Genomic DNA, 24,422 nt, shown 5'->3' with positions numbered 1-24,422 from the left:
TTAGATAGCCTCTAATGCGATGAGTTAGTCTGGCAGAACAAAGAGTAGAAAGGATGATTCTAAATGTTTTCTGAAATCTGTCTTTAAATAGAAAGCAGGTGGTTATGGAGTGGTTGAAAAAGCAATGAATTGTAATACCTGAATGCTGCCACTGACTTTGAAAACTAGCTCAGCTTTAACAATTGCTTGACCCTGGTGATTTTCATCTCTTGACACCTAGTTTTCTCACAAGAACAGAACGTGTTTTATACTCTTTATTTATCCTTTGTATTTTATAATTGAGTAATTTTTAGTCAGGAAGAGTTTTATAAAATGGTGTCAGAATAATAGTCTGAGGTCTACTGAGCTTTGGACTCAACACATATTTTTTAGAAGATTAGAGAGAAAAAAGTTCAGGCATTCCTTAAAATTCTTCAAAATCTGTAAAGAGCAGGTGAACTTTCTTATAAGGAAAAACTTATGAAAATTTATTGCAAATAAATTTCAATATATTTCTGTAGAATTATTTGTTTTGCATCTGGTGATGTCTATTGCCCATTTACTTTTCTCCTGAAAATTATATCCTAATTATCCAGATCATAGTGACCAGATGAAATAAGGCCTATCAGAACAGCTTGATAATGTTGAATTTCATCATAGAAAGAATGAGAAGCCAGGAAAAGATTAAAAGTGGGAGAGTAAAATGATGGGATTTGAGTTTGGGGAATATCACTGGGAATATCTATATGAAGATCACATCGAGAGGGCAAATATATTGTAGGAAGCTCAGTTAAGAAGGTATCATGGTATTCCAGGAAAGAAAATATGGCTGCCTGGAGGAAAGTGGTTGCCTCAGAGCTGGAAAGATGTGAAAATAATTGAGAGCAATTTGTTGTGCCCCCTCTTTCAACCTGTGTTCTCTGATTACAAAGCTATCAGTGATTGACACATTTGTTTAAATCAGAAACCCTCTTTTCAACCTGCACCTTCTGCATTACAGAAGGACTGGCTGTGAAATGATTCTCTCTTTCCTCTGCCACCTATGTTAACAATCTGTTGATAGTAGTCAAAGATTAAGTCAGAAACTTATGTATCTTCCATTAGAACTTTAAATAATCAGATACGATCTAGTGATCACAGCTCACATATGGCAAATATAAAGAGCCTTAACATCTCAAAAATTATTTCATATCCTAGGAATCATACATGTTTAATTTCCTTAAATTCTGTGTCTTTTTTTTTTTTTGTCTAAAGAATGAAGAAGAATACATTCCTCATAAGATTATTACTTAATTTTTTTTTTAAATGTGAAACATGAGATATAGTACCTGGTACAGATTATATGCCCAGTAAATACCAATTCCTTTCTTTCCCACCCCAACTCTTTCTTTAAATGATTTTATTTATTTATTTGAGAAAGAGAGCACAAGTCAGGGGCAGAGTGGGGAAGTGGGAGAGAGAGAGAGAGAGAAGCATACTCCCCATTGAACAGGTAGCCCTACACAGGGCTGGATCCCAGAACCCTGAGATCCTGACCTGAGTCGAAGGCAGATGCTTAACTGACTGGCAGATGCTTAGCTGACTGAGCCACCCAGGCGCCCCACACCCGAACTTTTTCTTAGCTAATAGCCAGAAGGTGAGAATTGTCAGAGGCAATTAGATACAAATATATATTGGTACTCTGGAAACATGTTGTTAATTATAAATATTAGAGGCCCTAAAGAACTATAACTTCTCAGATTGCCTTGGAAATGTCCATGTCTAATTTATCACATTAAATATATCTAGCTTCTTTGTTTAACTACATATAAAATTGATAGTTTTTTCTCCTTTAGTCTCTATATTTACCTGAGGAGTAGTTATGCTATAGTGAACATTTTACATATTGAAGTCCTGAAGTAAAATATTTCAACTTCTCTTCCCTGGGAGTTTTAAGATAAAATCCTGTTGAAAAGGAATGGAATTGAAAGTTAAAACCTAATCTCCATACAGTGGAGATCCCCTTAAAAATCTGTGATTTCCAGACAAATCAAAGTTTCATAAATATGGTTCTCATTATTATTATTCTCCATACTCAGACGGTTCTCAAAAAGTACAAGAAAAGATACTGATTTGACCACAGATCATAGAGTAACTTTGGCAACAAATTTTAAGTTGTCACAGACAGAATGCAACCAGACAATATACAGTAAAGTAGACCTAAGGCTGTCACTTTTAACCAGATGGCAAAGACTTTGACACTTAGTGAATTAGAGCTACCATAACAGTTTGTTTACTCTGTTCCACTTACTTCTTTGTTCCAACTCAAAAGTAATCAAGTCACTTCCTTATGGGATATGAGTAGTGGGACAGAGTTTCCATCCCACTTATATCACTGCCATTGTGATTGTTTTATAGCTATAAAATAAGAGACCAGATATATATTAGAAATTGGTAAGAAATTCTTTACATACCACTTTACTCTTGACACTCTTTGACACATCTTTCTGTGAATTTGGCCTGCCTTTTTTCAAATCCTTTTTACTTTCCCTATCAAAATAATTAAAGTGATTCCTAAAAAAGGTCATCTGGCAGGGTGCCTGCATGGCACGGTCGGTTACGAATCAGGTCGTGATCTCAGGAAAATAAATAAATCTTAAAAAAAAAAGTCATCAGGATTTAATAAAGGAGCTGTATGTCTTCCATTTCTCTTCTTACTATGAAGTGGACAGACATGGTTCTGTGCAATGCTGAAGAGATAGTCAGGAGGGAGCTGATACCAAGTGCTGTTTGCTTAAAGTATAAAACATGTCCAGGCAGCTTGAAATTATACTTGTACCCCTTTACTTACATGTTACTTTCCTCTCTCCCTCTCCCCCTTTTAAGACAGTACCCTAGAGTGTAGGGGACAGGATGTTTAGGTCCAATGTCTTTGTTGCAATATAACATGTTACTCCTGTAAATTCCCTCAGAATTCTGGGAATTAACTAAAACCCTAGTCTAAAATAATTATTGTCATACAATGTCCCTTTAATCTTAATGGTGAGAAAGGAAAAGAGAAATTTCTAAACTAAACCCATCCTCCACCCCATCTCTTAATGGCCACTCCGTTCTTTCTTAGGGGGTAGGACTCCCTGTTATGTAGTCCCCATCTCCATGAATAATCCTATATTGGAGTGGAAAAAATGTCAAGAAGTACCACAAGGCATTTAGGAGCTAGGAAACTAAATAAAATATGCAATTGATGTCTAATGAAAGCTAACAATGACCTTGAACAAGTCATTAAAACTCATTGTTAACTCTCTCTACATCTGAAAATGAAGAAGTTTAACTCTGACCTCTAATATCTCTTCAAAATGTTATAACACTTAAATTATATCATTAAATTTCAGTGTCTTATATAGCATTTTCCTGAAATGGTTTTCCTTTCTTTGGCTGTAAATTCATACTAGGCCAGAATTTTATCAGAGATCTTAGTATTTAATAGGGGTCAGTCTCTAGTATGAGAAGAAAGCATGGCATACAAAAGTAGAATTTTTTTTTTTTTTATTTGAGAGAGCGAGAATGAGAGACAGAGAGCATGAGAGGCAGGAGGGTCAGAGGGAGAAGCAGACTCCCTGCTGAGCAGGGAGCCCGATGCGGGACTCGATCCAGGGACTCCAGGATCATGACCTGAGCCGAAGGCAGTCGCTTAACCAACTGAGCCACCCAGGCGCCCTACAAAAGTAGAATTTAATGTTCAAATCAGACAGATGCTTCACCCAGCATGCAGTCCTTTCTCATTTCTCAGTCTGATTTGAAGCTTTCACTTTTGTAGCTGATGCCATTGGAAAATTATTTGAAGAAGTAAAGGAGAGGACAAAGAAGCAAATTTGGTATTTATTAGTTTACAAGACTATGCTGCTAGATGAAAACTTCCACAGCATCCCTGCCTTCACTGACACCACCACTACCCAGGTCTATGTGGTTGAGTTTGAATGGAATAGAAGAGCACTTTTTACTCCTTTCTTTCTTATTTGATTCTTATGAAAAAAATCAATAGTCCTTTTCTAAGAGTTAAGGAAAACAGGAATGTGGATTATGATAAAGATATTTGTAACACAGGGCTTTTTGAAGGTCATAGTCTTCTCTTATGTTACATGCATATATATGAAAATTTGTTATTTTTGTATTTGTCATATGAGAACACTTATATGGGGATAATATATGTTCCTTATATAGTTGAAGCATAAGACTGTTATATAACGATAAATTGTTAAGTAATGTGTATATTTTAATCCTCATGGATACATATTTTATATTATTTCTTGAAGTGATATGAAAGTAGTAAAAATTAATTCCATTGTTAGGCTTTAAAATAAAAATGCTTACATAATTATGTTTGAATAATTAAATGGCATGTTACTGGAAATGGAACATGGTGGGGAGAAGTATTTTCCAGAAACATTTTTAGAAGGTGGAAATGTCTGAATTCCCAACTGTGAGCTTTATACATATTTCCCATTAAGTATGTATATAATTATGAACAATTTATTCTACAGCATACATTTATCCACTATTAACACTCCTTCAGAATAACTCTTTTCATGTGCATGCAATGTGAAGGTAAGAAAAAGTTATTTAAATTTCTACAGAGGACTGTTAAAAATAAACTTAAAATATCCTAATGATAAGAGCTTACACCATGTTGATAACACAAACATTTCTACATTTCTAAATTTTCACAATGTTGCTAATGATTAAAAATAAGGTTTGTAAATAGCAAAGTGAAATATTTAGAGTTCACAAGACCATATTAAACATCATAACCCATCTATGATTTTAATTTCCTTTTTTAAAAATGGTAGGTGACAAATAATTCTACCATTATAAATAACCTTCTTTATAGAGTCATGCTAAATGATGCCATAAAGGTATTACTTGATATATTTGCTACATTTTTCTCTCCTTTGTTTTCAAAAAGATTTATAGTTATTTCTCTGTTTAGCCAACAGATGTGAAGTGATTTCAGGATGATCTGTATCCATCAGAAAGTGCTACATGTATTTTATTTAACCCCATTTCTATGGAAACCTGAAGATGCCTCATGCATCGTCTTTCAGTTTTCTGAAGAAAAATAACTTTCATTATTTTGGCATGAAACACCCTTAGAATGCCCTATGTCAAGAATAATTAGAATTTCACTTTTCAGTGTCTCTCGTGCAGTATATTGACTGTCTAAAGGAGCCTTGCTGTCTGGTGTCTGATAAATGTGTTCTTGAGTGTATGAACTGAAGCGAATCTGAGCCAAACTGGTTAGAGTTGTCCATGTGAAAGTCTAGATAAAGGTGCAGAAATGTACATATTGAGACATTCATTAATTTACTTCATGACTATTCCATTTATTAAATAGAGGTTACTTTGACAGTCTAACTCAAATGTTATGTCTATAGAGAATAAGAAAATATATCCAACTACATAGCTACCATGATGTTTACAAATTTAGTTTTAACATTACTATCATTTCATGAAAACAAAGCATCAGATTAGCATTGCTCCTTAAGACTCCTGCAAACTGTAAGGGTGATAAAGGAAAGTTCTAATGAAATACTGGAGGAAACAAGAACAATAAGGGGGAGAGAGCAACTATTTCATACAGAGTCAAAACAAACTCCTTATCATGCCGGACCTTACATTGCTTCCCCACATTTTTCTGTCATTTTACAAGTGATCCTTCTGCCTAGAAGTTTTCTGCCATCTCTCTTCCCAGACAGACTCCAATCCTCTTTTTTTGCCTTATAACATCCCCAAAATTCTGGAGGTTTTTTTTTTTCCATTGCATTTCTCCCATACCTTAGTCATAATACTTAGTACACTGCATGTTAATTTCATATTTATTTTCTTGCCCGGTTACACTTAAGCATTTTGATACAGCAATGTCTTGTTTTTTATATACAATCAACAGGGTTTGATATAAAGTCCATCCTCAAAAATGTTTAATGAATGAATAAGTGAATGAAAGAATGATTGAAAGAAGAAAAATATGATCAACAGCATCTTTATAACAGTGGATAGAATGAAAACTCTGCTTTCAGTGCCAGTGTCAGAATGGATAAGGAGATTTCTACTAGTTCTGAATTCGTGTGTGGATGGCAGATTCTAAAGAAATTCAACCCAGATATTATGTTAATATTAAGCCATATCTCTGTAGAAAGATTGTTCCCCATTTTATTATACTACTTGATTTGTAAAATTATAGCACTTACCTATATGGCAAACAAATAAAAAGATGCTGGACTTGTCTGAGCAATATAATTCTAATGGTTGTGAAGCATATAAAATACAACTGATAAGTCAAGCTAAGGAGCCGGCAGTGAAAAAAAAAAAAAAAAAAAAAGACGGGGGGGAACTTAATAGCTGATTCTGAAAATGAAAATGAGTATTGAAAAGTTAAGGACTTTTAAATGAAAGAGTTTTGAGGCAACACGATAGAATGGAAGAAGAATATGTGGAAAATGAAATTTCTTTAAGAAATTCTAAGAGGTAGCTGTATTACAGAAAGGTGAGAATAGAAAACAGAAAGATTAGCTCATATCAATTAGCCAAACATAAATTATGAGGGCTTTGATGGAAATATTACCTGTTTAAGTAAAAAAAGAAGAAGAAATTAACATCCTTATTTGAGAAAGAATAAGCAGAGGTCAATGATGGTATGAACACCTGGGAAGTACATGAGAAGATAAATCAAAGTAGCTCCAGGGTTGCTTTCTGCCCATGCCACTTTTGAATAGAGTTTGGTATTAGGATTGGATGATCCTGAATCAAGAATTTTCAAATGACATATTTCTGACTTGCTAATTTTGAGGAAGAATTTACTTATAAAAGTGGAGAAATCCTGATGCACCTGAAAGCTCCAGGACAAAGAGAGGATGAAGGTATTTGAAATATTTGAATGTGTAAATGTTATAAAGGAGAGAATAGAATGTTGGGATATCTGGGTGGCTCAGTTGTTAAGCGTTCTACTCTTGTTTACAGCTCAGGTCATGATCTCAGAGTTCTGAGATCAAGCCCAGCATCGGCTCCCTGCTGAGCCCTTGCTTAAGATTCTCTCTCTCTCGGGCCGCCTGGGTGGCTCAGTTGGTTAAGCGACTGCCTTCGGCTCGGGTCATAATCCTGCAGTCCCGGGATCGAGTCCCGCATCGGGCTCCCTGCTCAGCAGGGAGTCTGCTTCTCCCTCTGACCCTCACCCCTCTCATGCGCTCTGTCTCTCATTCTCTCACTCTCAAATAAATAAATAAAATCTTTAAAAAAAAAAAAGATTCTCTCTCTCTCACCCCAAACCCCAGAAAAATAGAATGTAAAACACATAGCCTTAAGAATTAAATATGAGGTCACTGAGTAAGGCAACAAATAGAAAACCACATAACAAGTAGAGCAAGGATTTTATTCTTTTTTTTTTTTAAGATTTTTTTATTTTTTTATTTGAGAGAATGAGAGAGAGAGAGAGCATGAGAGGGGAGAGGGTCAGAGGGAGAAGCAGACTCCCTGCTGAGCGGGGAGCCCGATGCGGGACTCGATCCCGGGACTCCAGGATCATGACCTGAGCTGAAGGCAGTCGCTTAACCAACTGAGCCACCCAGGCGCCCCAGGGATTTTATTCTTATAAAAAAAAAAAAAAAAAAAAAAAAACTGAAAACAACATAAAAATGAACAAGCAATTCCAGGCTTTTGGTGATAAAGTAGATGATTCTGAAAATTGTTCAAAACAACACCAGCTAAGGTTAGTAGGCTTGCCGGAGGTTGGAAGTTAGGAAGTTGGCCAGTTTATAGAGGTATACTGTTAATGATATACTAGTAAATTCCTGGTGTTATTTTTATTTTTTTTTATTGTCAACAAAATATGTATATCAGATGCCAGCCTCCTTCATCTCACTGAGACCTTTTCTGGAATATTTTCTGTATAGGTTATATCCTGACTGATAATCAAAACAAACTAAATTCAATTATAAGGAAATAGATAATGACTGGTAGCATCAATTATTTGCGTTTTGGAGCTTTGTTAAACATTTTGAAAGTTACCAACATTTTACAAAGGGTATAGGCATTGAAAACAGTTTAAATCATAATTTCACCACTTATTATCTTGAAAGTTTAGTTTGGTAGATGTAAAATGAACATAATAACACCTACAGTGCAGAGTGGTTCTTAGAATTGAAAGGACTTGTAAACCTACTTGAATAGCACCTATTACATAGTACAAAAATGATGGTAAAAGGCTTGAAAGGCAAATTGAAATGACATACATTAAAGTATATTTTTCATTTTTTTTATTTTTTAAGGTTTACTTATATTCCAGTTAATTTTATAATCCAGTGTAATATTAGTTTCAATTGTAAAAATATAGTGATTCAATACTTCCATACAAACCCCCCACCAGTGCTCATCGCCTAAGTGGGCTCCTTAAATCCCATCACCCATTTCACCCATCCCCCCACCCACCTGCCCTCTGGTAATCTTCCTTTTGTTCTCTATACTTAAGAGTCTATTTTATGTTTTGCCTTTCTCTCTTTTTTTCATCTCTTTGCTCATTAGTTTTGTTTCTTAAATGCCACATATGAGTGAAATCATACGGTGTTTGTGTATCTCTGACTGGCTTATTTCACTTAGCGTCATACTCTCTAGCCCCCTCTAGGTCGTTTCAAATGTGAAGATTACATACTTTTGTATGGCTGAGTGATAGTCCATTGCGTGTATATTTATCTGATATATATACAACCACTTCTACCGTTTTTCATTTTCCCCCTCACATCTAGGGTTAATGTTGACCATAGGGTAAGGGAAAGCGCGAGGTTTAGGATAATAATAACTATAAATCTTTTTAAATCTACAACTATCCAGTTGTAAGGGTAATTGTGTGGCCTTCAGTCCTTTACTTAGCCTATGCTTACTTTATAAAGTTGTGAGTACTAAATAAGTATATAAAATGGTTAACCCTTTTTGAGCACAGAACAATTTTCAATTCCCTCTCTTCCTTCTTTTTCCTTTATGCTTAATTTTGTCTTTAGTATTCTAGCACTACTTACCAATGATGTCCTAGACACACCCACTATGCTCAGTTACTTCCTATCAGGATTAGCTCCGCTGCACATTTGGAAGTTTTCTGGCTCCTCTACTTGGATATTTCTTTGGACAGGTGTGTTCATACTTTCAGGATTCTTAGATCTTCTTGCTCTACTTGTTATGTGGTTTTCTATTTGTTGCCTTACTCAGTGACCTCATATTTAATTCTTAAGGCTATGTGTTTTACATTCTATTTTTCTGGGGTTTGGGGTGAGAGAGAGAGAATCTTTTTTTTTTTTTTAAAGATTTTATTTATTTATTTGAGAGTGAGAGAATGAGAGACAGAGCGCATGAGAGGGGTGAGGGTCAGAGGGAGAAGCAGACTCCCTGCTGAGCAGGGAGCCCGATGCGGGACTCGATCCCGGGACTCCAGGATCACGACCCGAGCCGAAGGCAGTCGCTTAACCAACTGAGCCACCCAGGCGGCCCGAGAGAGAGAGAATCTTAAGCAAGGGCTCAGCAGGGAGCCGATGCTGGGCTTGATCTCAGAACTCTGAGATCATGACCTGAGCTGTAAACAAGAGTAGAACGCTTAACAACTGAGCCACCCAGATATCCCAACATTCTATTCTCTCCTTTATAACATTTACACATTCAAATATTTAGGATTAGGGCCAGGGTGAGGGTATGTGCCTTGTATAGAGCAGGTCAGAGACCTCTCCATAGGGTTTTGGTTAGGGTTAAGGGTTAAGAGGTAGTGTTAGGGTTCCTGTTAGGTTATGGTATGACCCTGGTATCCTGTAGTTCAGAAAGTATATTTTTTAAAAGGTAAAATCGTGACTGTCATCTAAATATGATATGATTACATTTCAAATATGTAGTTTAACTCATTAATAATAAGAAAACATGAAAAATGTTACATCTGGTCAATGGATTATCCTAGAAGCAGATATATATATAAGCAAACAGGCATACTAAAACTAATAGGTTTAATAGATAAAAAAATTTGATTCTTCCCCAGATGCAGTCTGCCCAGATGGAGATTTTGTGTTGTATCAGATTAATTTTCGGTGCCTTATGGTGAATTTATAATCTTCTAAAGAAGACGATTTAAAAAGAATAATCTACTTTAAAAAAGGAGAAAAAAGACTAAAGTTTCTGCACTTACGAAAGAGCTATATAGTTCTTTATAATTGTGCTATTTTTCTATTTTTCCTTCAAATATTTTGTCATTCAATTAAATATCAAACCAACTATTGCTTCTCAGGCACTCATGATCCTATTCTAATCGAGTGCCCAAATCTCTGATAACACTTGGATTTGCTTTTCCAAAATCTACACTATACTTGTAAAAAATCCACTTAAATTTTTCTTTGAGATTTTCCAGTAGGTAAAGACCTTTCAGAATTACAGACACAAAGACACATAGAAATGCTTATAGCTTCAGGTCTATAATTTCAACCACAGGTCAAGAGTAAATATAGAAACACAGATACAAAAGAACCATTTCCCTTCCTGTGGGCACATACTTCTCAATTTATTTGAGCTCATTTTTTTCAAAAGAAAAACAATCAAAAAAAGGATAACAAACCTTTTTCTATGTCATCTCTCATCCAACAGAGATCTCTATAATCCATCTACAAAGATCATCAAAAGTCAGATCATAAAACCAAATTCCCGATCATTGCTATTATCAATGGAAGATAAAATACATAAGTGAAACAGAAACAAAAATAAAACATAAAATCAGTAGAAGAGAAAAAATGAAGGAAACACAAAATAAACACCATTAAAGTTCTATTGCCCCTTGGATTTCACTCCGGGGGCCAAGAAAGAAAGCAGAGGATCAGTAGCATGAAACGTATCCCTCTGACACCCACTCTTCCAGGTAACACAACTGAGTTCCTCAGTGGGACCTCCAAGATTTTAAAGAATATTTTTTCTTGAAGGATGAAATCATGACCCTCATACGTTAATGAGGGAACCAGTAAGATACCGCAAAACAGTTCAAAGGAGAATTGAGGGGCATATATTAAGTAATCATGAATGTGGTAATGAACTTGAGCAACAGATAGATAGAAAACTGACTTCTTTGGGCGGGAGGAAAAGGAAATCAATAGTACCTCTACTGGAAAAATTTTATTTTTCATGACTATGAAAAAAATCATATTGATTGCTATCAGTTATTTACAATTTAGAGTGTTAACACAGCTCAAAGATACTGAAGGATGAACTAGACAGGACACCCAATAATCTTTTTTTATGCATTTCGAAGTAATTTGCAATTATTCCTGATTATATCATTGAGAATAATTTACCAAATTGTTCCTATTAAATGAACTGATGTCTAATTTCAGATAAAGAACAAACGAATGTACTCAGTGAAGTTCCCAACACAACCAATTATAACTCAATGAAAAACTTAATGAAATTTATAAACTTGCATATTTTCAGTTCACTGAAAAAGCGGATGTGGTAGGATGCAATCTGGGAGAAACTTTCTCATAACTTCCCTCTTCAGAGCACTCTTTACATTGATTTTCTTCCCTTAAGTCTAAAGAAAATTTTGGGAAGATCCCATAGATTTCTGGTTCTTTTCAGATAAGATAAATCCCTTTCAGCTTAACATCAAGTCTTTAACTTCTCTTCAAGTCTACAATTTCTCTCTCCTCAGCTGATAAGCAGTGGAAGGAAAGGAAATGCATAATCGCCTTGTCTCGATCTCCTCCCCCACACTGTGGCTCTTTAGGGAACCCTCCAAGTTTAAAGTCAACAGAGGTGGGGGGAGATAGGGGTCAGAACGTCTCACTTGCCTGGGAAGGTTGTAATCCAATATTAGTACCATTTGGGTTTAGTATATTCCAAAAGCTGACTCTTTCTCTTGTGAGACTTTCTTCATAGTTGCATAGCTGCCTGGAAATCCTAAAGTGGTTGATGGTGTTCCTTCTCATAGGTGTTTTTTTTTTTTTTTTTAAAGATTTTATTCATTTATTTGACAGAGAGAGACATGGAGAGAAAGGGAACACAAGCAGGGGGAGTGGGAGAGGGAGAAGCAGGCTTCCCGCAGAGCAGGGAGCCCGATGCAGGGCTTGATCCCAGGACCCTGGGATCATGACCTGCAGGCCATACTAGACTTCCAGTCTTTCCTCTGGAGGATACCTTACTCCTGTTTGGAAGTCTTCTTGGAAAGGCCTTTAGAGATGCCTCACTGTTGCTTCCTTTGTTCAGTATTCTTCTCTAGTACATGAAAACCAAAGGACTGCTTGGCAGCTAGCAGAAGTGCAGCTCTCTCTCAGAGTAGTACTTTTTGATCTTGTTGATCCCAGGAAAACAGCTCTGGCCTCTTGCATTTAGACTTTTCAGACTTGAATATAGATTTGGTTCACTTGAAGTCTACTCCCATTTTGCTTGAGATTAGGAGGCACTGTCTCATCATAGGAGGTTTGAGGAAACCCACAATCTACCAGGAACTCTTCCTCTCTAAAGAAAACCTCCCTTACAATGTCTTCAACTTCATATTGCATGTTTTCCCTTGCTCCTACATAGACCACAGGTACTTCATGGGCTAATGCCGGCAGACAGTCTTTCACAATATCTTAGAGTTTGCATGAACAGAAATTCCATTGAGGATTCCCTCCTATACCATTTACCTTTCTGACTTTCTGCTAAAACTTAGAAAAAATGTTTAAGATCACATTTAACATTTGTTACATATACTTAATCTTCATATATGATTTACACTGAGTTGTATTCTTGTAAAGTCTTTGTGTTATGTATCCTAGCTTATAAAAAATCAGACTGCTTGAATGATTTAAGCAAATTTCTTTGAAATAAATACATTATGAACATTCATTCATATGTCACCTTTTCAGTGTGATTGACATTCAAGTTCTTATTTAAAATTTAAACCACATTCATTTCTAGAACATACCTACTGACTTTCCTTCTTATTTTTTTCCCCAGCACTTGTTACAATATAACATACAAACCTAAGTTTACTATATGTTGTACTATTAGTTTTATTTTATAACTACATAGAAAACAATAAGATGGCTATTTTGCAGTATTCCAGTGAGGATAATAACATAGTAGAAATGGAGAACAGTAATCAGATTTCATATATACTTCAAATGTAGAGGTAACAGGACTTATTGATGTACTGGATATAAGAGATGGGGAAAAGAAATAAATCAAATATGTGTCCTACTTTTTGAGCCAGAACAATCAGATGTCTTTGCTATTGTTTCTTTGTATTTTGCTGTTGTTGTTTAACAACTTACTGAGCAATTAAAAGGATTAAAAAGGTGTAAACTTTGGTGAAGTCATCAAGAGTTCCTGAGAAGGGTGCCTGGGTGGCTCAGTTGGTTAAGCGACTGCCTTCGGCTCAGGTCATGATCCTGGAGTCCCAGGATCGAGTCCCACATCAGGCTCCCTGCTCAGCAGGGGGTCTGCTTCTCCCTCTGACCCTCCCCCCCTCTCATGTGTTCTCTCTCTCATTCTCTCTCTCTCTCTCTCAAATAAATAAATAAAATCTTTAAAAAAAAAAAAAAAGAGTTCCTGAGAAATCAGAACACCTCATGAAAAGTTTTAAAGGATGAGGCAAGGAGACTAAGAAGGAACAGTCAAAAGGCTAGAAGGAAAAAAAGGGAAACTGGTATCAGTGGATGAGATATTCAACATAGAGGAAGTAGTCAATTCTGTCAAATGCTGCTAAAGTAGGACCAGAAAACTCTGAGAAAATATTCATTATATTTATGAATATTAAAGTTATGAAATACTCAGATCTCTTGACCCTATTGAAGGGACGCATGAGGGTCAAATCCATAACAGACAAGTGAATGTGAGGTGGGGAATCAAGAAATAAAGCATAGCAATTCCTTCAAAAATTGGGATGGTGACAGTGCAGAAAAGTAGAATATGACAATTGGAGGAGGAGGGGATGCAGGAGAGATCCAAGGAGTATTTTGCTGTTTTTAATAGAAGAAATGTGGGTATATATAGAATATATATACATAGAAATAGATCAGTGTAATTATAGAATATAAAAGAGAAAGTAATACTTTTAAGTGTAAGTTTTCTTTTTTTTTTTTTTTTAAAGATTTTATTTATTTATTTGAGACAGAGAGAATGAGATACAGAGAGCATGAGAGGGAGGAGGGTCAGAGGGAGAAGCAGACTCCCTGCCGAGCAGGGAGCCCGATGCGGGACTCGATCCCGGGACTCCAGGATCATGACCTGAGCCGAAGGCAGTCGCTTAACCAACTGAGCCACCCAGGCGCCCTTAAGTGTAAGTTTTCTGAGCACATATAGAATCTATGTACTTTTTAGGTAGAGCTATTGTCTGTAAACAGGGAAAGGTATATCTTTATTATAAATCATTCATGTATGTTGATGATGATTGTTCTAATAGAAATCATATTGAGTGCTAACTCTGTGTAGGAAAGAATGGTAAAGCATTTTAACTCTCATCTCAGTTACTCATATGATTAAAATCTATGAAGTTCTTCTTATTATTATTTATAATTCATAGTTGGAGAAATTGACTCTTAGAGAGGTTAAAATATTTATCTAAGATCACCCAGCTAGTAAATGCTTGGATCTGGAATTCAAATATAACTTCTTGACTGCAAAGCACAAACTCTTAAATCCTTGAAGTATAGTGGCAAAGAAAGCTAAGAAAAAAGGTGGAGGGAGGTTTTCATCTTCGTAACCAAGTCTAGTGGATAATGATATTTCACATGTGGGAAGAATAATTAGAGATTATGAAGTTTTATTTTCTTTCATAATTATATTAGAAAGCTAAAAATCACTTGGTAGATCATAATTACTCTAATTCAGATAATTTCTGGAACTTGATGAAAATGTGTGCTTTCATTTTGTAACAGTAACTCTTCCCTGATGACTGCCTTGCTTCAATAAAGTTATTGTTTCCATAAATAGAAACAACATTTATATTCATAAATATCTTATGCATGCATATACATGATATTGCATCTAGCTTCTTTTTTGATCATGTATAGAAAGATAATAAAAAAATTACAATCACCAAGCAGATTTCTACAAACATTTTGCTAGTTTAATAAAAACAAGCCCATGAAATGTGTGCCTTCCAACATTTCACCTATTAAATTGCATGGAATTCAAGTATTATCTAAAGGCCATTCCACAAGCAACAAAAATTACCATACATACATATTAATATGCATGGGATTGATAAAGTGAGCCAAATTTGCATTCCATACATAAAACTGTCAACTCACATTTCCATGATAAATCATGAAAAGAATAAAGAGGTATTCAGGCATAGGAGCACTGCATATATTTTCTGGGCTGGCAAAGGCATTATCTCTCTGTGTCTGATTCATTTGTTGTGCTAATTTTCAAGATACCTGAAACTTTACTAGAAAGTTAATATGATAGGTATACCTTATAACTGTCATGGTGAAAAATATTGCATGTTTTCACAATCTACAGAATACAGGCCATGGAGTTTTAATGTTTAAAATTCTTAATTCCTAATATAGTATAGATTTGGCAAAACCCTTATCAAAGAATCAGAAATTAAAGAGAAGTGTTCACTGTAGGCCTCAAAGTATTAAATTGACTACCTTAGGATAGAACATAAGCTTTTCTTATAATCTAATAATACTATTATTTGAAGTAAGAAGAAAACATACTGATGTTTTCATGTTTCAGATAGCTAGTTTCTATATAATAAATGACTATACATAGGTGCCTACTCAGCATGTACATAGGATGTCTAACAGATATCGCATCAAAATTTCTTAAACTAAACTTCTTATTTTCTCCTCCAAATCTGTCCACTGCAAACTTCCCTTGAATATATCTGCCTCTCACTACTTTCAAAGATAGTCCATGTTCTAAAATAATATCACCCTCTTCTGCAATATCCTCCTAACTAGTCTCCCTGCTTCTACATCTGACACTGCTTATACCTATTATCAGTATAATAATTACACTGAGATCCTTTAAAACAGTTAGATCATGTCACTCACCTACTAAAAAAATCTGCATTGTCTCCATATTTCACCTAAGTAGAAGGCACAATCCTTTAAAGCATTTATAAAGCCCCTAATGACCTAACCCCTCATTATCATCCAGGCTTCACCTCCAACCACACCCCAATCTCCCCACAGTTACACTGACCTCTTTCACTCTGACTTGCCTGCCATGATCCTGCCTCAGGGCCTTTCTACTGGCTATTTCCTTTGCTTGAAGCACTCTTCCAAATTCCCCCACCACCAGGGAGGGATATGACTAACTCCTTAATCACCAATCAAGTCTTCACAAAAATGTCACTTTCTCAAAGTGGCCTATCCTAATCACTTTGCAGTCCCAATCTCATGTCACTCTCATTTCCCTTATAGTGTTTTATTTTTTTAATTCCAATAACATTATTTTCTAGCATTCTGTTTAATTAGTGTATTTATTATATTTTTATACATCAATTAGAATATAACTTCCACGAAGCGAAGCATTTTGTCTATTTTACTCAAGGATGTATTTTAAGAACGTTAAACAGGACCCTATTAGGTATTCAACATATATTTTGAAGAGAATAAATTATTTGAATTTATTGCTAGTGATAAAACATACACATACAAATTTAATTCTAGGAAAAGGAAGATAAGCAAGACAAGAAACATATAAAATACAGTTGGTTTCAAAGGAAAAAGAATACATTGATTTGGACAGGGAGAAAAAATTAAATGCTTTGTATTAGATTGTATTTGACATGAGCCTTTAAAGATTGGCAAAATTCTAAATAAATAAATAAATAAATAAATATTGGTAAAATTCTGACAAGTGAATAACAAGGTGTGGACACTATAAGAATTAATCAAAAGAGGGATTAAGAATGAAACTAATTACTATTTGCTTTTCATGTGTCCTCATTCTACTTAACACTGGGAAAACAAAGATGAATAACCTGATCACTGATTTCAAATTGCTTGCTGTTAGTAAAATGTGTGTGTGTGTGTGTGTGTGTGTGTGTGTGTGGTCTAACAATGAATATATATATTTTTAAGTTTTTATTTAAATTCCAGTTAGTTAACATACAGTGTAATATTAGTTTCGGGTATACAATATAGTGATTCAACACTTCCATATATCACCTGGTGCTTGTCAGTTAATAGCAAAATAAAGTGCTAAGACCAAAAGAACATTAGAAGACTCCTCTGGAAAGTTGCAAATGAATGAAATGCAAAAAAAAAAAAAAAGTTATAAATAGTTGATGCATAGACTTTATTTAAATGGAACATTTGATATTACTGCCAAGGAAATAAAATGGCATAGTGTGTAGGTAGGATCTCAGTTCATAATCACATGGATGTTCAGTTGAAGCTGATTTTATAAAACTTATTTCCCTAATGGTCCATTGTGAACATAATATTAGCAGTATCACAGATTCTCAATCTACTGTTTGCCCAACCATGGGATTGGCATCCAGGAAGATGAATTAAAAAAAATGTCTTTAGACAACTCCATGCCTTTTATTCTTAGTCAAAAAAAAAAACTCTTCCCATTTGTCCTATTCCAATAAGAGTGGTTGAGCAACTTAGAAAAAGATGAAGAGGCCCTTAGCACTACTCACAACTAAACTCCAGGCAATCCTAAGCTTTCCATTTTCTAAGCAAGTTTCATTTCATCCGAATCTTCTAACATTCCCAAAACAAAAATTACTCCCCAAAGATTTTCCCCAGATGTGAGAAAAAAATAGGGAAACAAAAATGACTTTTTTTTTTAATTTTATTTATTTATTTGACAGACAGAGACATAGCGAGAGAGGGAACACAAGCAGGGGGAGTGGGAGAGGGAGAAGCAGGCTTCCCACAGAGCAGAGAGCCCGACACGGGGCTCCATCCCAGGACCCTGGGACCATGACCTGAGCTGAAGGCAGACGCTTAATGACTGAGCCACCCAGGCACCCCCAAAAATGACTTTTACAATGCCCCCATACCAATAGCAACCCCATTGCATCACACCCCCCAAATCCTAGAATCAATTCTCAAAACTGCATTGGAAAAAGAATATTCACAGGCATTACTTCTTTCCCTGCAGTAGATTTGAGTTTCTTTTTGATTCATTTGTCCTTTCTGCCAAAGCTAAATCTTTCTGTTTTGAACTCCCAGGAGGATTAGGGAAAATAAAATAGAGCAACTGCTTCCCTTTCATTTTTTTTGTTGTGGTTAACCCATTTTCTCTTAATCTTGTATTGAATAAACTCTGAAAGAATGGATACAATTACCGTCAAGGAAAGAAGATGCTTCCCTTCAAAATGTGTCCTCAAAATGGCCAAATTCTCTTCTAAAGAGCAGCTGCTACATTTTTTTTATCTGCACAACTTTTATTAACATGGATATAATAAACTCATAGTTTTTTTTTTTTTTAGAGGTTGAAGTGCTTGTAAATATCTTCTGTAAATTATCATGACCCTTGCAAGAATTCTGTAATATGAATGAATACGGGTCCAATTCCCAAGGTGAACGCCAGCAAAATGTTTCAGTGGGGGTGTTTTCCCTTGGCTTCTCTCCGTTTTGGTATCGACTTCGAGACACCACTATCTTTTTTTTTTTTAAAGATTTTATTTATTTATTTGAGAGAGAGAGAATGAGAGACAGAGAGCACAAGAGGGAAGAGGGCAGAGGGAGAAGCAGACCCCCTGCTGAGCAGGGAGCCCTATGCGGGACTCGATCCCGGGACTCCAGAATCATGACCTGAGCCGAAGGCAGTCGCTTAACCAACTGAGCCACCCAGGCGCCCATGACACCACTATCTTCTGATAGCCCTCTGTGTCACCACCCGTGGGCCATTGTTTTTAGTACTAAAATGAAAATATACATGCAAACTTGCCAAATATTTTTGAACTTTGATGGATTAAAATAATATTGGAGTCAGGAGGAACATAAAAATCTTGTTTTACCATCTTATTTTCCAGTGAAGAGACTGAAGATTGCCATTAAATGGCGTCCAAAGTAACCAGGATTAGAGTGCAGGTTTTCTACACTAGTTCTGTGTTTCACTACCACCCTATTCCCTTCCACGGTGCCTCCCAATATTTATGAATAAAAAGTCATCAAAATCGAGTATTCCATCAAACGATAATATCTCTAACGTTTTTACACATCAATATAATCTTTTTTTTTTCTTGTTAAATCTGTAGTTCATCCGTTTAGGTGTTTTAGATACTGTAGGTGCTGTATAAGATCTTTAATTATGCAATATTAAACATTTCACATAGAAGAATGACATATTTCTGGGGCTCTTACAGGGGAAAAAAAAAGAAAAATTCATTTCAGACAGAACTAAACCAAAACATAATAGAAAAATTCTCTCAAGAGGAACATAATATTTTAGAGTGCAACTCTTAAGTATTAATAGGCCCAAAATTACATGTGCTGCTGCCTTGCCATTTTGAGGTTTACAGGGTCCCTTGCTGTCATCAGATATATTTCCACTCCTGTTTTGTTAGTTTCCCCATCAGCTGGACCAACTGTTGCACCCCACCTGATCTCCTTGACCTAATGCTTTCACCTGCCCACAAGCCCCAAATATTGTTCAAACAAGCTATTCACATCATCCCAGAAGAACTCCAAACTCTTTTTCTACAAAGCCTGCCTCCTACAGGCCCTGTTTATTCACTGTATTCTCCAGGACAACCTCCATGTGGCCCCGTGTGGCATGGCACATCCTCCTCTGGGGCTGTATGTTTAATCAATAAACTTCTGTTTGATTGTTATGTATCATTATTTGGTCATTTTATACTATTTAGAGCAGAAGATTCCTTCTTCACCTGCAGGCTGGATAGGTGTCAGTCAAAACACCATATAATATGGTGCAAAGAAATGACAAAACCAAATAATTTCTCTAAATCTACATTTGGGCAGCCACTGCTATCCTGTAGGTTCCAGGTGTCAGATGATAATATCTTTTTCATCTTCTTAAGTTGCATTACCCAAACTTAAAAACTTTATTCCAACTATGAAAGTATAATGGCATTGCACAGAAGAGGAGAGTAATAAAGAACAACAGAAAATCTGAGATCTGTCCCAAACTCCTACAGTGCGAGAAGAGATACAGAGCCCCTGGCTTGAAGATTTCCATATTTAACTAATCCCTTGTAAACTTTAGTGCTCCATACAAATGCTATTTTAAAAATTAAGATAGAAAACACAAAAGAGCAAAAGAAATTGGTTTCTATTAAGTTTAGTTCTTCCTTGATTCACTATAGTATAATGAAAAAAAAGTTTAAGGATTTGAATTTATGATAACAATGTAATATATATTACAGAAGTGTGACCAAAAAAAAAAAAAAAACCACAACTCTTTATAAAAGAGACCATGAAATTGCCTAATTTTGATATGTAGAAGTTTTCAGTATAACACTAGAGTGGTTTAGAAGAGTATAAGCCAAGTTTACTTAAATTGAAACTAATGATTTAAAAACTTTTAAAAGTCAATAGATAATGTTTTATATTATAAACTTAACATTAATTTAAAAAGTATCCAACAACTTTAGATCCTAGAAGGTTTGGGGAAGGAGCATTTGTTTTATTCATTTTATTTATAAAGTTCAATTCTATCGCAAGTTTTCACTGTGTTTAAGGCACAATTTCACTTCATAAAGCATGCATTGTAAAATTGAAAATATATCATAAGCCTTTTTATTTAAAAATGTACAGTTTTACAGAATTCTTAAAATACTATTCACTGTACATTAAGCTATATAATTTTTCATAAGCAAATGGCTTTAAAAAAAGAATGACATCATGCTATTCATGATCAACCTAGAGAGTATTAGGCTAAGGAAAATAAGTCAGACAAAAAAAGACAAATACCATATGATTTCTTTTATATGTCAAATCTAAACAAAACAAATAAACAAACAAACAAGAGAAAACAACAGTAAACTCATAAATACAGAGAACAAACTGGTGGTTGCCAGAAGGGTAAGTGGTAGGGAATGGGCAAAATAGGTGAAGGAGATTAAGAGGTACAAATATCCAGTTATAAAATAAATAAGTCATAGGGATGAAAAGTGCAGCATAAGGAATATAGTCAATAATATTGTACTAAATTTGTATGGTGAGAGATGATAAGTACACTTATTGTGGTGAGCGTTTTGTAATGTATAGAATTATCGAATCACTGTGTTGCACACCTAAACCTAATATAATATTATATGTCAACTATACTTAAGTAAAAAATGTGAATGGTTTATATCTGTCAATTTCCTTTCTCAATAATCACATTTAAGTGCATATAGTTTTGTTTCTTCTCACAGACAAACTATAAATATTTTTGAGGAATGTCTCCACAGGTGGCATACCTCCTTTAATTTTGTTTTTTTTTTGGCTTTTTTTTTTTTTTAAGATTTTATTTATTAATTTGACAGCGAGAGACACAGTGAGAGAGGGAACACAGCAGGGGGCAGTGGGAGAGGGAGAAGCAGGCCTCCCGCCGAGCATGGAGCCTGATGCCAGGCTCGATCCCAGGACCCTGGGATCATGACCTGAGCCGAAGGCAGACGCTTAATGACTGAGCCACCCAGGCGCCGCACCTCCTTTAATTTTGTTACTTAGTTGTTGTAGACTAACTTTATGAGTTTTATTTTGACTTATCACAATTATAACATATTATACTTTGAGAAATGCAAATGCATTTCCATTTTGACCTTGCACATGGATAAACATATTTTCTTCACATTGCAGCCTCTGTGTAAGGACTGAACTTGTAGAGATGTCTTAGAAAAACTACTCAGAACATCAGATGTGATCAATGTACATTACTGCAGTTCTAATTTGGGATTTACTACAATCTAGCTTTGTGGGCTTAACCAAGTCATTAAGTCTTCGGAACCTAAACATTTTTTTTTCACCAGTGAAACTGTAACCTAGGAGTCTGTAACTACTGCAGCAACAAAATGCTATGAATATATAATTTTGACTCACTGACTTTTAAATTTTATTTTTTCATTCACTTAGCATGTGTAAATGCTACCTAGTTAAAAATCCAAAAAACAAAATTATAAACAATGAGAAGTCTCAGACTCACAATCAACCTAATTTACCCCACCCCATTCCATCAGAGGCAACCACTGTTACTACTTTTCAGTACATCATTCCAGGGTGGCTTTGTGTAAATATAAATATATATACTTATTTTTCCTCTTTTTTGAAAAAGTAACTTGCTACAGGCAATACTTTGCAAATTGTTTTTTCACCTGATGATGTATCTTGAGCAATTTAATATCAGTATGTAGAAAGTTCCCTTATTTTCTTTTTCTGCTTTGTGCTAGTGGTATTTTACCAGTACCTTATTGATGAGTGCTTGGGTTATTTATAATTTTGGGGTTACAGATAATATTTCAGTGAATTACTTTATATCTATGTCATCCAAATTATGCAGAAATGTATATATGTTAAATTCCAGAAGTGAGATTTGTGGTTGCAGGGTAAGGCATATATTTTGATACATTATTAAAAATGCTAATATAAATGCTATTATTTTTAATTTCAAATTCCACTTGCTCCTTGCTGGCATGTAGGAAAGCAACTGACATTGGCATATTAACCATGTATTCTATAGATTTGCTTTAATCACTTATTAATTCCAGATATTTTTGTTTGATTCTTTCAGATTTTCTACATAGATGATCAGGTCATCTGCAACCAAAGGCAGTTTTATTTCTTTTCTCCCATCTGTATATCTTTTTTTTTCCATTTCTTGTCTTACTGCATTAGCCACTATTTCTAGTACAATTTTGAAAGGGAGTGGTGAGGGGGAAACATCTTTGCTTTGTTCCTGATCTTAGTGAGAAAGATTCAAGTTTCTCACCATTATGTATGATGTTAACTGTACTTTTTTTTTTTTCTGGATGTCCTTTTTCAAATTGAGAAAATTCCCCCTCTATTCTTAGTTTACTGAACATTTTTATCATGAATGAGTACTAGATTTTGCTAATACTTTTTCTGTATCCTTTGATATGATCATGGGATTTTTCTTTTTTAACCTGTTGATATGATAAATTGCATAGGTGATTTATGAAAGTTAAACCTACTTTGCCTACCTGGTATAAATCCCAGATGGTCATGGTGTATAATTATTTTTATATACTGTTGGACTTTATTTGCTAATATTTTATTGGTGATTTTTGCATTTATGTTCACAAGAGATATCGGTCTGTAGTTCTCTTTTAATGTCTTTGTCTGGTTTTGTTGTTAGGGTAAATGCTGACATCATGAGTTAAGAAGTATCCCTGTTTCTGGGGCACCTGGGTGGCTCAGTCATTAAGCGTCTGCCTTCAGCTCAGGTCATGGTCCCAGGGTCCTGGGATCGAGCCCCGCATCAGGCTCCCTGCTCCGCGGGAAGCCTGCTTCTCCCTCTCCCACTCCCCCTGCTTGTGTTCCCTCTCTGGCTGTCTTTCTCTCTGTCAAATAAATAAAATCTTAAAAAAAAAAAAAAAAAGAAGTATCCCTGTTTCTATCATCTGAAAGAGATGAAGAGAATTGATACAACTTCTTCCTTAAATGTTTGATAGAATTCACCAGTGAATCCATCTCTACTTGATGTTTTCTGTTTTGTAAGGTTATTAATTATTGATTCAGTTTCTTTAATACATATAGCCCTATTCAAATAGTCTATTCTTCCTATATGTTTTGGCAAATTATGTTTCTCAAAGAATTGGTTCATTATTTCTAGGTCATCACCTCTGTGAGCATAGACTTGTTCATAGTAAATCCAGTATCATCCTTTTAATGCCCATGAGATCTGTAGCAATGTTGCCCCTTTCTCACTTTTCATATTAGTAATTTGTGGGTTTTTTTTCTTAGTTAGCCTGGCTAGAATCTTATCAATTTTATTGTTTAGAGTTGAGTATTTCCTTTCCCCCAGAAAAGTTAAGCTCTGACAAGTTGGGCTCTGGTTAACAAGGGGAACTAAGAGGAGGCATTGTTAATAAGAACAGATTACTCTCAAGTACTTTAAAATGGTTCCTTTTCTCCTCTGCCTGTCAGAAGACTGAGGGGATTTTTTTCTGTCATATTTTCTGTGAGAATCTGGTAACGCTCTTGAAGGTGAATCCCACAATGTTGTGGAGGCCCTCAATAACTGGGGTCCCATGTAGTTATTCACTCCCAGAATTGTCCATACTGAGCCTCCAGAAATTTGTCAATTACAACTCAGGTTTTCCTTCCCCAGCACTGGTTGCTGCAATAGTTTCTGCTTGCACAACTCTGCTCTGGTAATCTGTGACTCCCTATATTCACCTGTCTTTCTATCCAGATCAGGAACAGAAATTTGTCTTGTGATCTCTCCTCTCTTATGGATCCAAGAAGAGTTGTTTCTTCAGTCTGTTCAGATTTTTACTTGTTAGGACAGAGTGGTGACTCTATGCTCCTTAC

Source organism: Neomonachus schauinslandi, chromosome 2, assembly GCF_002201575.2.
Source record: "Neomonachus schauinslandi chromosome 2, ASM220157v2, whole genome shotgun sequence".
Taxonomy (NCBI): domain Eukaryota; kingdom Metazoa; phylum Chordata; class Mammalia; order Carnivora; family Phocidae; genus Neomonachus; species Neomonachus schauinslandi.
The sequence above is the reverse complement of the archived record's forward strand: the minus strand, read 5'-3'. Positions refer to the sequence as shown.